General features: G+C 44.3%; 1 pseudogene; it reads right to left on the reverse strand.

The window, feature by feature from the left end:
* Positions 1-4,687: 4,687 nt before the first annotated feature.
* Positions 4,688-13,754, reverse strand: LOC104988780 (annotated as a pseudogene).
* Positions 13,755-15,869: the final 2,115 nt, after the last annotated feature.

Below are 15,869 nucleotides of genomic sequence, written 5' to 3' on the forward strand. Positions count from 1 at the left end.
ATGCTGAAGCTGAACCTCCAATACTTTGGCCAATTGATGGGAAGAACTGACTCACTAGAAAAGACCCTTATGCAGGGAAAGATTACAGGCAGAAGGCAAAGGGGAAGATAGAAGATGAAATTGTTGGGTGGCATCACCGACCTGATGAACATGAGTTTGAGCAAGCTCCGGGAGTTGTTGATGGACAGGGAAACCTGGCATACTGCACCCCATGATATAGAAAAGAGTTGGACACGACTGAGACACTGACAGGAGAGGACATCAGAGAGCAAGGCTTTGGGGTCCAGTCAAGCCTGTGGCCCTGGTGGAGTGGTGAAAGTTTTAGGTGGAAGGGGAGGCTTCCCATCCTCTGGCACAGGTTCTTCAATCCAAGGCAAAGGAGCAGATTTTGAATGTGTTACCAAATATTGTTTTCTAAAAACAAAACAAAACAAAACAACAACAACAACAACAACAAAAAAAACAACCTGTTTTCTTCAGGAGTGAAAACTTTGCCTGAGTCTGTTCTCTAGATTTTACTGAGGTATCTGGAAGGGATCTGTAGTGGACTGAGTCTGCAAAAATTAAGTGACCAGCTGCTAGAGGGCTAGGCTTATGGTAGCCATTCTGCACTAGATGGAAAAAAAATCCACAGAAAAAGAGTCCCTTCTGGAGTGTACATGCCAATGTATCACATTGTTTCAGCAGATCACTCCAATGGTGTTTTGGGGCAAGCAAGAAATGCATGATGGATGGCTTGCTTTTGTCAATTCCTGTGGGTAGTTCGATGACTAAATGTTTGGTTATTTAACTGCATGGTTGGAATTATGCTTGGGAAAGAAAACTAGATGAGGTCCAGACATATTTCGACATTAAACAGCAAGCATAGGAAGGTTACTAAGGCAACTATAGGTAATTTAAACATGATGGGCCAAATGGCAAAAGATACATTTAACAGGCTGAGATTGGACTGTACAGGTTTCCATAGTTGTCATGGTGCCCATTTTCCAGACAAGTAGCCATAACAGCTACTTGTTGCTATGCTGGAGATGTGGGAAACTGACAGGAGGCCAAGAGCCTTTATGACTTCCCTTGCAGTGTGATTTCAGGGGAGAAGTAATTGAAAAGGAAAGACTGGCTGGTAAGGCTCAGGAAGTGAGTAATCTGAGCCAGTAATCATCCGCTATTGTGGGATCCCAGAAAACAGAAGCATCGGCTCAGTCAGAGTTCTGTGTCATGGTTCAGAAATAGATGCCATTTGGCTTGAATCAGTATTTAACCTTGGGGATGGTAGCCATAACCTCTAAACAGATTTCCTTCTCCCCAGGTGGCAGAATAATTCATATTTGTTCCAGACTCAGGAACCCAGAAAGCCCTCTCAGGGCCGCTTGCTCTTTGCAGGCACACATGCAATCTATAACGTGGAATTACCATCATGGTGCCCATTTTCCAGATGAGAAAACTGAGGTTAAAAGACTTGATCAAGCTCACACAGCTAAGCGTGTGAAAAACCAAGCACAAACCTCGGGTAACAGTCCTCAAATTGTGTGTTTTTGCTCCACACCCACTGGGAGTGGTGGGTGGTCATCTGGCACCAATGCTTAGGCAGAAGCAAACAATATTCACGTTTAAATTGAAGAAAGTAAGGAAAACCACTAGAACATTCAGCTATGACCTAAGTCAAATCCCTTATGATTATATAGTGGAGATGAAAAATAAATTCAAGGGATTCAGTCTGGTAGCCTGAAGAACTATGGATGGAGGGTTGCAACATTGTATGGGAGGTGATCATCAAAACCATCTTCAAGAAAAACAAATGTGAGAAGCCAAAGTGGTTGCCTGAGGAGGCCTTAAAAATAGCTGAGAAAATAGGAGAAGTGAAAGGCAAAGGAGAAAGGGAAAGATATATCCAACTGAATGCAGACTACCAGATGAGAGCAAGGAGGGATAAGAAAGTCTTCATAAGTGAACAGTGCAAGACTTAGAGGGAAAGAACAGAATTGTAAAGAGTATAGATTTCTTCAAGAAAAGTGGAAATACCAGAGGAACACTTCATGCAAAGATGGGCACAGTAAAGGAGAGAAAAGTGAAGTACCTAACGGAAGGAGATGAGATTAAGAAGAAGTGGCAAGAATGCATAGAAGAACTATACAAAAATGTTCATAATGACTGGGATAGGGATGATGCTGGGGTCACTCACATAAAGCCAGATATGTTGGAGTATGAAGTCAAGTGGGCTTTAAGAAGCATCACTACAAGAAAAGGTAGGGAAGGTAATGGAATTCCAGCTGAGCTGTTTAAAAATCCTAAAGAATGAGGCTGTCAAAGTGCTGCATTCAATATGTCAGCAAATTTGGAAAGCTCAGCACTGGCCACAGTGCTGGAAAAGGTCAGTTTTCATTCCAAACCAAATGAAAGGAAATTCCAAAGAATGTTCAACCTATCATGCCATTGTGCTCATCTCACTTGCTAGCAAGGTCATGCTCAAAATCCTTCAAGCTATGTTTCAACAGTACATGAACCGAGAATTTCCAGATATACAAACTGGTTTGAGGAAGCAGAGATCAAATTGCCAACATCCATCGGATCATAGAGAAAGCAAGGGAATCCCAGAAAAACATTTCCATATGCTTCACTGACTATGCTAAAGCCTTTCACTGTGTAGACCACATCAAACTCTGGAGAATTCTTAAGGGAATGGGGGTACCAGATCACCTTACCTTTCTCCTAACAAGTCTGTATGTAGCTCAAAAAGCAGCAGTTAGAATCAGACACAAACTAACTGAAAGATTTAAAACTGGAAAAGGAGCATGACAAGGTAAACATTGTTACTCTGGTTATTTAACTTATATGTAGGATACATTTTTCAATATGCTGGTCTGGATAAATCCCAAGCTGGAATCAAGATTGCTGGGAGAAGTATCAACATCTACAGATATGAAGATGACACTACCCTAATAGCAGAAAGTAAAAAAGAGCTAAAGAGCCTCTCAATGAGGAGAGGAGATGAAAAAACTAGCTTAAACTCAACATTCAAAAAACTATTCACAAAAAGATACTCAACATTCATGGCATCCAGTCCCATCACTTCATGGCATATAGATGAGGAAAAAGTGGAAACAGTGGCAGATTTTATTTTCTTGGGCTCCAAATCACTATGGACCTTGACTGAAGCCACAAAATTAAAACACACTTGCTCCTTGGAGGGAAGAAAGGCTGTGAAAAACCTGCACAGTGTATTAAAAAGCAGAGACTCACTCTGCTACAGAGGTCGGTAGTATCAAAGCTATGGTTTTTCCAGTAATCTGATAGAGATGTGATATCTGGACCATAAGAAACGGTGAATGCCAAAGAACTGAGCTTTTGAACTGTGGTGCTTGAGGAGATTCTTGAGAGTCCCTTATAAAACAAGGAGATCAAACCAGTCAATGTGAAAGGAAATCAACCTCTGACCCCTGCTGTCTAAGCTGAGGCATCTATTGAGGGTCACCAGGTGGAAAGAATGGATGGTTCCACTGCAAAAGTGCCTGACCGTGGCAGCTCCAAGCAAACAGTTTGTAGCCCCACCCACGGAGAAGCTCAGAAAGCCTGAAGGCTCTGTGTACCCTGGGTCTCCCGATATATGCGTTGCAGTCTCCCCAGCAGCATTGGAGGCCAAGGAAGGGGCATTCTTGGCCCTGAAGTAGGGGTGTGGCTCAGGTATCCACTGGGGCCACCACTTACCAAGTAGGACTAGAAAGGAAAGAACTGGCATATGTGGCAGAGAGCTGGTGACTGGGATGTGGGAACAAAAGGGAACCAGCTCTGCATGAAGAACCTCACCTAAACTACCCTGAAGGACATGCCCAGTGATAAGATCATTTGAGATGGGATGAAGAGAGTCTATTTCATTATCCCTCATAATTCCTCTGAATGAGGAGGTGGTGGAGTTGGTGGGTCATCACAAACCTTTCCATGGTCTAGACTATCTCCCAGTCACTTTCTTTGGGGCTGCTTCTCTCCAGCTTTGGTCATGTAGTTCTGGAGGAAATTGACGATCATGTGTGTTGCTGCATCATGGCCACACGACCGTGTAAAGCCATTCATAGGACCCCATGGTCCTGCCAGGATAGCTGACCTAGGACTGTACATATGATCTGAGGTGGGTCATTCAGAGAACACCCTCAAACTCTGATGTCTTCAATATTTTCTTTCCTTATTGGAGATGGCTTCAGGATATAAAACCCTAGAGCAGGTAGCTTGGACTCCTGCACTAGGTGTAGAAGCCTTAATGAAGAAAGTTGTCAGGCTAAGACCATCAAAGAAGAGGGAATGAAAGAGTGAGTGTGTGAAATAGAGAACTGATGACTTCTGATTTTTTGGGTCCAGTCATTGAGATCTTTGTGTTTGCTGTGAGTCTTCTGTCCTGGATTCCAAGAATCATTTCAATGAGTCTCCCCTTTCCTTGAAGCCTGTTGGAGGTGGACTCCTCTCAACTGTGATTCAGACTTTGTTCTAGACCCTTCCCTATCATTGTACACCTCCCAGAAACAAACAGAGGCACCCATTTGTTTCAGCACCATTACGAGTAAAACCCTTTATTCTTTATTGAGAATAGGGTGTGCAGACCACCAAACACAGTTCACCAGCATCCTGGGCAGGAGTACCCTAAGCGTGATTTAGTGTTTGCTCAGAGTGGCCTTTCTGATTCCTGAACCACTCCAAGAATTTATACTGCCTGTGCCAAGTCAATCCTGTAATTTCCTTGATCAAAGACTAAAAAATACAGCCTCAGGAAGGCGTCACCCAGCATCCAGGTCTCTCTAGATGTCCTCACTGTGTTCTCTTTAAAGGTGGTATAGCAGTGGCCTCCAGAATCCTGGGGGAGTCAGAGACACACACCAGTCAGCCTGAGCCCTTACCTGTGACTCCCACAAATATCCAGACCCAGCAAAATTCTTTGTTTTATTTCCCTTTTTTGGTAAGTATCAAGGGATTTTCTCCTTAGCAAGGGATATGAGAGTTCATCCACAACCAAAAAGGGCCAAAACATGAGGTTGCCATGAGGAAGGGTGTGGGGGAGGGGAGGACTGGGAGTTGAGGGTACAGAGGAATGATAAACAACAACAACAACAACAACAAAAAAACAAAACAACAAATCCTACTGTAGAGCATAAGGAAATATATTAAATATCCAGTGGTAAACCACATGAAAAAGAATAAGAAAAAGAATATATATTTCTGTATGTGTATAACTGTGTCACGTTGCTGTGCAGCAGAACTTAACACAACACTGAAGATTAGCCACACTTCAATAAAATTTTTAGAAAATAAAAAGAGTGTCCATATTTCTCCTCTCTCCTAGTGTCTTTCCTTCTGACTCCTGCTCCTTGTTTTCTCTGCAGAGAATGCTGGTTCTCTTCCTGCATCCCCACAATCTGTACTAATAAAAAAAAAAACTTTATTTTGTATTGGAGTATAGCTGATTAACAATATTTTGAGTTTCAGGTGGACAGTAAACAGACTCATCTATATATATCCATGTATCCTGGTCTCAAATATACCCCTCCCATCCAGGTTGTCATATAACCTGGATGGGAGTACCCCGTTCTACACAGTAAACCGTTGTTGGTTAGCCATCTTAAATAGAGCAGTGCACACAACACATTCTTGAAGACTTAACTTAGGAACTCTGGGAAGCCTCCTTTGGCCTTCACTCACCCTCTTTGGCCACTCCAATCTTGGTTGGGTAACGTACTCTGGTTCCCCAACCCCACTGGTCAGTCCTCATCATCCCGAGTAAGTCCCCAGTGCCCCAATGCATAGAACCCTGTAAGGCCATTTGCATGGAATCCAGTGCAGTTTTGCCTAGAAACAAGCAACCCTCCATATGGCTCCATGAGTTTACAGTTTTAGAATTACTGAAATTCCCTCCCTTCCTCAAAGTCTTCTTTAAGCCCATCAGCCAGCTCTGAACTCCCTCAGTGAGCTGACATGAAGCCACCCTGTGCCGGGGCTGAGCAGTCACTGTGCACCCTTTATTCACATTAGTATCAAGACTCCCCACAGAGGGGTTGGGTAGCCTGACTCACAAAGTGGGCACCCGGCCAGAGCTAGGGGAGGATGCATCTGAGAACTAGGGCGACCGTGTAATTTATCATCCAAACCAGGAAAACTGCGAGAAGGGAAGGGAGACTGTTAATCCCTATGGTGGGACAGCACACTGGGACTGTCCCCAGCCATTCTCCTTGTCACATGACTTATTTCAAGGACTGCTAGAGCTGACTTTCCATATTCATCCATCTGAGGGATCAGATTTAACTGAAGCTCTTTGAACACTGAGGACCTGAGTGACCCCCTCTCCTTGTGACTCCAACCATGCCAGCACAGCATGGGTCTCCACATTGATTTTAGGGTGATCAGTGTCCCAGATGGCCCTTTACTCTCAAGTGGTTCGTCTTGTGGGAGACTCTGGCCAGCCCCAGGGCTCAGCAACATCTGCAATAGTGTGAGATGGCCTGCAGAGGGCACCCTCTTCCCAGTAGCAGCCCAAGGGTTCCTGCAAGTTCCTAATTGAGAACCACCCCTCAGGGTCCTCTCCTCACCTTGAGGATGTAGGCTTGAGCTGGGACTGGGTAGTTGATACCCTTGATGGCGAAGATAATAGAGGACAGGGTACTGACCACAAAGCATGAAACGTAGTGCTATTAGAGAGAGAGGGAGAGAGGTTGGCCCTGGAGATCCTCCTTGTGTGTGGAGACTGGGAATGACGCTGGGGCATGACCTTGGAATCCCTTCGTGTGGCACCAATGAGCTTCTGGATGCTACTGACCAGTCTTCTTGGGCCAAGGACCAGTGATGTCCCATTATCCACAAAGGCCTTGCAGCCGGCAGAACAAGCAATAACCTTTCTTTTCATGGAGATGCTGAGAAGCAGTGTGACAAAGCAGGCATCAAGGTCACTCTCAACCTCCCCAGAGCTGCCTCCTTCCTGACCATCTTCTAAACAGCCCTTTCTCTCTTGCCCTCTTTTTCTTTGCTCCCGACACGGCACCTTCCTTGACATTCTTGAATGCAGTACTTGAATACACCAGGCTCTTTTGCACCTTGACACAAGCTGGTCTTCCTTCCTAGAGGAGCCCCCTCCCCTTTGACTAGCAAATTTCTTCTCATCTTCCAGATTCCAGTTTAATTGTCATGGTTTCAGGGAAGTCTTTTCCCAGGTGTTTATCAATCTCCTTTCTTGACAGTCTGTAGACACTTCCTCATGTCTAGCATGAACCAAAGTCACAATTCACTATGTGTGTGTCTCATTTCCTGTGCATCTGCCTTCTTAATGTGAGGGCAAGTTTTATCCTCATTGCCTCCTTAAAGTGCCTGGCACACAGTGGATGCCCAATGCTTGTCTGTTTAGTGAGTGAATGAAGACTGTGAGAATAATGAATGAGAAACATCCAGAGAGCTGTTTCTTATTGGGAACAAATAATGGGTCAATCGCAGAGTGAGGATGGAGATGCATGAGGGCAGTAGATTCTCATAGTGGTGGGAGAGAGGGGCTCCTCTGGGAGAGGGTGTCTACCAGCACTGTTCCTACAACCAGCTCAGATGCTGAGACCCTGGCCAGGAAATACACGACTAGCCCACAGAAACTCCAAAGGACAAGTCAGCTTTTGTCTGAGGGTATCACACAGAATCCTATCAATTATGCCTCTTGTTCTCAGGTCACTCCTGGATCCCACCTTCCTGATTCTGTTATAGCCCCTCCCCCACTGTGTGCCCATGAACTAGGGGTGTCTTTTTTAATAGTTGCTTTCACATCTTAAGACTCCAGCAAATCTCTGTACACTGCTCAGTAGTTGCTCCCTTAGGAGACCAGTTCTCCCGATTTGCTCAGGACTTTCCCTGTTTTTTACCTGACATTTATCTGTACTGAGAACTTCCTTGGTCCCAGAGAGCCCCAGACAGTTGGTCATCTTATACCTCTGTTCAGGCTGGAGAAATTCTCCCTGATTCTCTGTTCACCACACTGTAGAGTCCTCTAGCCATGTTCCACACCTCACGACGCAATGGGTACAGCCCTCTCCTGGCTGCACAGTCCTCTCCAGACCCTTTTAGGACCTGGTCAGAGCCCTGGTCAGAGGGCCTGTGGATTATGAACCCTTGAGCTGTTTACATAACTATCTGCTTGTGTGTTTGTTTGTATATGTTTTTGTATGTGTGTTTGTATGTGTCTCTGTAAGTGCTTGTGTGTCTCTGACTAGCTATGCATGTTTATATGTGTCTCTGTGTATGTTTATATGTGTCTGCTTGTGTGCTTCAATGTGTCTGTGTGTCAGTGTCATTGTGGATGGTGTATATATCTGTGTGACTGTGTGTTTGAGAATGTATTTGTGTGTGTCTGCCTGTGTCCATGTACAGTAGCTGGAGCATTATTTGGGCTGAACCTCAAAGGGAGAGGCTTACCTGGCCATGTGTAACTCCAGTCTCCGGCGTGGATCAGTGGTACCCAGTTGAGCGCTCCCTGGCAGTGGGATTTATCCACCCCACCAAATATCACACTTCCTCTCACTCTGCATGTGTAGAGAGAAGAGAGAGGGGGATCCTTGGAGGACAGTAGCAACAGCACTGTCTGAGAGCTGTGCTGGTCCACCCATCCAGGCCCTAATAAGGTCTCCATGTACAGATGCAGAAATCGAGTCTAGGAGCGATTGAGATCAAGACCGAGGTCGGTTAATGGATAATAAGTGGCACAGAGGAGCTTAGAAGCTCAGTCACCTGGCTGGGCTCCACCCACTCTATCTTCTGAGGATGCCATACCTCCTGTGACCTGAGTGATGAGACACACTCAGAGGACATGGTGCTGAACCATATTGGCTTTCTCCTTGTCAAGCTTGTCATTTTTCAGGAAAATCAAAGCCTGGGAGTTCTAAGGGTGTGGGTTCAGGTCACCCAGATTTGGCTCCGCTGGCCTGTGACCTCTACTTTTCAAAGGGCCCCACACTCAGAAGGGACCCCACCTCTGCTCTCCCTGTCTTGAAATGCCTAATATTTCTTAAACAAGGGATCCTACATGTTTGTTTTGTGTCCCACACTTTCATTTTTTTTCACTGGCTCCTGCAAATTCGGTAGCTGGTCCAGGGTTCCCAGTAGAATGCTAATGAGGAAGGAAAGATATCCACCATCCTTCTCCTTCCTTCCTGATCAAATTCATAAGCAAATTGTATTGCTTTTTCCTCCAACTTGTTTCCTGTTGCCTTCCATTAGTCTTCCTCCTCACTCAACCCACTAGACCAAGTTACTGGTCTTGAGCCCAGGAGCAGGGTTGTGTTCCAAGAAAACGTTATTCATAAAAGCCAGTGGTGAAGACAGGTACAACCCTGGGGCTACATTTACCCTGGGTTAGATTATCTCTCAGGATTCTTCTTTATCAAGTGTTCTATAATTTTTGTGCAACTGAATGCATCTTATAGCTACTTTGGAGAAAGGGAGTGTCCATCTCAGACTTACTTGCTCAAGTAGAAGGCAAAACCAGGCTCAGAATTGGCACCTTGATTCTTCAGGAGGTCAAAGATGGGGATAGCTCCAAAAACAGATATGTTGGGGTAGTTCAAGCCCAAGTTGCCATCAAAAGGTGCACCCTCGCACCCATATTCCACAAAGCTTAGACTGAACAGCTGTTCAGTACATATAAGGTCCCAAATATGTGGGAAAGAAGAGTGTTCCCACTTATAGATACGTGAAGTGGGGCTAGAACTGGGCTGGGGTGCATTGCCATTAAATACTTAGAGAAGAATTGAGGCTGGGCTGTGTCTTTGGTGGACCTCAGATGGTTAGACCATGCTGGGAGGAAAATTTGTGTTTTATTTGTGAGAGGCTGTGAATTTTAAAACATCTGCCTCTCTGAAAAACACCACCTGAGTGAGTCAAATTGGCCTTGTGGCTTCTGTCCAGGTAGGGTAACCAAGAGTCAGGCCAGGACCCTTTGGTGCCCCCTTGTAGACAATATGAGTCGAGAGCAAGGTAGCCTTTTCTGTCATCACTATGACCTAATTACAGGAATGGAGTTAATTCTCTGTAAGGTACTGTGGATTATGCATCTGTCCAGGAAGACAGAAGCCAAAAACACAGTCTTGCTTGCAGGGATCAATGAAACTGCTGCCTGGGAAAATCACTTTTGGGGATATGTGTATATTTGTGCGAGTGTGTATGAGAGAGAAAGAGAGAGAGAGGACCTACTCAAGTACTTTGGGGAGGCAGGCCATACGTTTTATGAGACTCTCAAAGGCACCCTAGAGTGAGAATTCATTTATTAGGCCCCTTGACATCTCTGGCCTCCAGTTTCCCACTCTGGATACCTGAAGCCCTTGACTGCCCCAAGGATCCCCAGATCACTTTCATCCTGTCCCTAAACACCCTACAGCAATTTCAGTCCTGAAAAGCCAACCCAGCTCCACCGTTTAGCACACGTGTGACCCCAGCAAGGCCCTTGCTGTCTGTAACTCAATTTCCTCATATGCCTCATAAGCTAATCAGACCATCTGCTGTGTGTGGTTGTTGCAGGTTTAAACCAATTATTTCCTGAAAGTGCCTGGAACAGTCTGTGAATATAAAAATGGGTGTTTGTTTCCCCTCTTCTCACTCCCAGCAAAATGAACCTTGAACTGCTCATGGGCAGAGGAGCTGCAAGTCCACACCTCAAGTCACTCTCTGGGTTAGCTAATCTGTTTGCTCGTGTGTCACCACAGGCACTGCCTCCCCAGGGACAGGATCCTGTGGATAAGATGGCCAATGTCTATGGGAGTTAACTAGGAAGGGTCCTGCCAGATGGTCATGCATCTGTTTTGCAAGCAGGGGTCACTCTATAGCCAGTACTGACTCAGCTTCTCTTTACACATTTCCTGAACGGTGTTATAAGCAAGAAATCCCTTCATGCTCCCAGATCCATAGGCGATCCTGAAGGTCTTTTGTGTAGGCCAGAAGGTGGAAGACTTGAAATGTCTGAACCTAACTTGTGTAGCTGAAGACACAAGAGATGAGTGTCATCATGTGCCAAGGGTGGAAACAGGGCAGCAGGGCAAGTGAAGGATGGTCCAGGTAAGGGGTGTCTGTACTCACAATAGGCTGGACTGGGGAAAAAGAGGGAGGGCACCCACAAGTAAAATGAACCTGTGTCAAAGATAACCTGGAATTCCTGAGGGGGTGTTCAAATTGTGATGTTACCCCCATAGAGCATCTACAGGGAGAAGGAAGGAGTGGGTTAGTGCAGAACTGGCTACCCACTCTTTCCACACTGATGTCTCCCTCTGGTGTCATATATCTCTTGAGATCACTTTCCAACCACTGTGAAGCTCACAGCCTTTCATCACAGAGGTGCTTGCATTTGATTTTTTTTTTTTTCCTGTGCTACATTATATGCAGGATATTGATTCTATAACCAGGTGTTGAAGTGGTACCTCCTGCATTGGAAGCACAGAGGTATAACCACAGGACCTCCAGGACCCTTGGACACCCAGGGAAGTCCTGCTGCCTTCATTTGAGAAACACTGTAGTCTCTTCAAACCCAGCCTTAGCACCCACTTCTCCAGGAGGTCCTTCTTGATCAACCTCAGCCACTCCCTCTAAACTCAGACCATATCCAATCAACACCACACAGGTGACCCTTTCATTTGACACGTATTTACTCTTTGCCTATCATTCAGGCTGGCATGGGCATTTTTGAAGACAAAAGAAGCCTTTTTGCTCATCTAAAAACAGTAACCACTGTGTTAGATTCTGGTGGCCTTACACAGAATACGGGTTCAGTAATTTTTTACTGCTGTGGTGCTTGCATCTGTGGAAACTGAAGTCCTCTGCCTGGTTATTCACAATTGCTTTGCAGTTGATTCTACCTTCTGATCAGAGATGGTTCACTCTTCATCTGTAACTAGTTCACTCCCTTAGTTCAGAAGGAACTGCTGCTGCTGCTAAGTCGCTTCAGTCGTGTCCGATTCTGTGCAATGCCATAGACAGCAGCCCACCAGTCTCCGTCGTCTCTGGGATACTCCAGGCAAGAACACTGGAACGGGTAGCAATTACTTCTCCAATTCAGGAAAGTGAAAAGTGAAAGTGAAGTCGCTCAGTCATGTCCGACTCTTAGCGACCCCGTGGACTACAGCCTACCAGGCCTCTCCATCCTTGGGTTACTCCAGGCAAGAGGACTGTAGTGGGTCGTCATTGCCTTCTGCTCAGAAAGAACAATCTCCCTCAAACTAATCACACATCTTTGACACAGAAATGGATGTTTATTTGCCACCTGGTAATTTCTGGGCCCAGTCACCAAGACAAGAATTGAGAATGATAGTCCCTTCTCCTCTGCATGGGGCCCCTTTAGCCTACTGTGTCTGCCTCCTGCAGGAGCCACAGCCCCAACATCCCACGTGGCACCTCCAGATGAGCCCCAGTGCTAGGTTAGAGCACCAGGGGGCGCTGTGGAGCACTATCCTCCCAAAACACTCACATCCATAATGTTCCTCAGGGGGTGTATAGTTATATTTGAGCCCCAAGAAGAAATCTGAGACAGTCTGTAAGCATGTTCCTTCAGGAAATTGTTCAACATGTTTTTTTCACTTAGGGTATTTCTCATGGTCTTCACTTTCCTTAGAAAGTGAACATTTGACAAAGAAAATGAAGATGCTACATTTAGCTGTCAGTGTTAAGGTATAACTGTCATTATGTGGCACTGTGTATTTGATAATCATTTTATGAGTCACCTTATTATAAGAATTTTATGCATATTCTATGGAAAAGACATAGGTTTGAATAAAGATTCTGTTCTGTAATGTTGGATAAGCCATATGACCATGTGGGGTCTCAGTCTCCCCTTTGGTAAAATGATGGAATGTAATGATTCAAACCCTCTAACTAGCATATCTTGGGGATAAGTGAAGTGATGGATATAAGGTGCCTGATATATAGGAAGTCTCAACAATGACACTAGCATTTCTGTTGCCATCCCACTGTATCCTTCTCATAGAAGCTCAGGTAAGAAGGTAGAAGGGGGATTCCTATCCTCTTTTACAATGGAGGAATTTGAAATGCAAGAGGTTTGTGAATTGGCTGTGGTCACACTGCTTGTCAGATATAAAACACTGTATAACTAGCTCTCCCAATATTTCTCCAGGTTGAAAGAGAAGAGAGAGTTGGAAAAGAATCCAGGAGATAGGGAACAAGTTCAGGAAATGTAGAAAATTAAAAGAAAAGTGAAAAGAAACACCACAGAAAGAAATACACTCACAGAGATTTCTAAAGGGATGGAGAGATAAACGATAGTGATACAGAGATGCAGACATAGACATATACACACTGAAGTAGAGAGGGAACAAAGAGGGCATGCTAAATAAAAGGTATAAAAGTGCTATTCCACAGGACCACACCTACATCTGCATTGACTGTGCACTGAACAATTGCAAGGAGTTCCAATTTCAATAGGTCATTACATGACTGGACCCAAGAGTTGGGCAACTATGCAAATCTACATCAAGAACCTTGGGTCCCACAGTTCCTATTGCAAGGTACTTATCAATAAGTAAGGCCTGAACTTTAAGATTGTCAGAGAAATATTCCATTCTGTTCTAAATCTGATGAGTAGAAGAATAATCATATGAAAAGAAAAATCACAGAAAGCAAGATGATGTGGCTTACAGTCTCCATACATACATAACTCTGCAATCTGAGAAGTCCAGCAGCCCGAGGAGCACAAGCCACTTTATGCTTCTTTCCTGGCTCCAAGGACTCAGGAAAGTTCAGGTTCTTAGCATGTAGTGGTGACCGGAAACCTCTAGTTATATATGCTCTGACATGCCCTAGTTTAGCCCTTTAGGCCAATAATAGGTCTGAAAAAACACAAAGGTCTCGATAAAATCTTTACCTTCAACAGTGTCCTTGGCGAGTGGACTTTGAAGCTTCACAGAATACAGAGAATTGAACTGTAATCTCTTCCTTGAAGGTTGGCTGGAAAAGCAAACTGATTTGCAAGGACATCTAAGAAGATCGAGAACCTTGCCTACTTGGGAAAGAAAAAAAAAAAAAAAACTGCTAAGAACATCTTAAAAATGGATACTAAGGGATACTAAGGCTCAACCATCATGCTTTCATGTCATCTTCATAGCCACTTCCTGAGATATGCATTGCTATCTTCATTAGAGAGGAGATTGCTAGGAGGATCAGTTGTCAAATGGCCAAGTGAAGACTTCAGGGACAGTCCAGGGAAATACAACAGGCTTTAGGTAGTGGGTCTAATGGCAGACATCAGAGGCACCTATGATTCCAGGCTGCATCAAAGATTTAGGGCAAAGCAGTACTTCAATTGCATGGTTTCAGTATTGGAATAAATGTCATATGCATCCACAAGATATTTTATATCATCCAACAGACATACAAGGAAGAACTGTGTGCTGGGTTCTGGGTTAAAGGCTTCAAAGTCAAAGTTGATCAAGACAAAAGTTGTCTTTATCTGAAGAAAGCTAGCAGTCTAGTTCTCACAAAGTTATGGCCCCAGGAGGCGCGAGATATGATACTAGGACTAGGTTGCCATGTTGAATCCTGAGCTGCACAGGCCTTACCACTGGGAGCAGCCCTTCCTCCAGTTCACCCATGCTGGAAAGCAGACCAGTTGGCCATGTTTTCAAGAGAATCAGAAGTTTGGATATTTATGTACAATCTACTTATTTTAATGTTAAAAACTATATATATAGATAGATAGATAGATAGATTTTTACCCGAAAAAAACAGTGAGAATGAAATCTCCACAGAGATGTGCTGGAATCAGGCTTCAGTCTCTGCAGGTTTTTATTTCTCGCCTAGAGTTGGGAGTGCAGTGGGGACAGAGAGGAATTTAATTCATGTTGGTTGATTTACAAAGAGACTGAATTCATACTGAACATGTGTGTTTCCTTTCTATTTATAAAGAAAGATCATCAGGGACATAGAAACCAACAAAATTTAACTGCTGAAGATAAATAGATATATTTCTGATATAATTTCCCCATAGGGTCTATGACTTGAAAAATTTTGTCTGCCAAACCAAACATACAAAAATATAATTTTGAAATGTCTTCTCAATCAAAGAAGACAAAACAACTGTGGCAGCCAAAGTAAAGACAATCGTGTTTAAGGATGCATCCAGGACTCCCAGGGCCTATTCCTGCATGAGATCTATCCATGCCTGTCCCTTGAATACAACAGGAGCCTCTCCTGTTGCCAGGTGTGTTTAGATGGGGCACTGTGACTTAATCCTCATTTTTGCATGTTGTTTAAATTCAGTTCTGGTGGTTAAATCCCAACAAGGGGAATATGATGTCACTGAGAAATGAAACACACATATGCCCTTTGAACTATGGTGTTGGAGAAGACTCTTGAGAATCCCTTGGACTGCAAGTAGATCAAACAAGCCCATCCTAAAAAAAAAAAAAAAAAATCAGTCCTGAATATTCACTGGAAGGACTGATGCTGAAGCTGAAGCTCCAATTATTTTCTCACCTGATGGGAAGAACTGACTCATTGGAAAAGACCCTGATGTTAGGAAATATTGACGGCAGGAAGAGAAGGGGAAGTCAGGATGAGATGGTTGGATGGCATCACCAAGTCGATGGACATGAGCTTGAATAAGTTCCGGGAGTTGGTGATGGATAGGGTAGCCTGACATGCTGCAGTCCATGGTGTTGCAAAGAGACCAACATGACTGAAGGACTGAACTGAACTCAACAAATTGAGCTCAAAGACTAATAAATCGAATTGCATCAAGTTGGTGACTAGCTGCCCATAACAACGCATTATATAAGTGGCTTTAAAATTCAGAATTATGACTGCATTCAGAGTGGAATATCTTCTAAGGAAAAACAAAAATACTGCCCATCCAAAACAAAACCAAAAAA

The sequence above is a fragment of the Bison bison genome, unplaced genomic scaffold, assembly GCF_000754665.1.
Source record: "Bison bison bison isolate TAMUID 2011002044 unplaced genomic scaffold, Bison_UMD1.0 scf7180017864142, whole genome shotgun sequence".
Classification (NCBI taxonomy): Eukaryota; Metazoa; Chordata; class Mammalia; order Artiodactyla; family Bovidae; genus Bison; species Bison bison.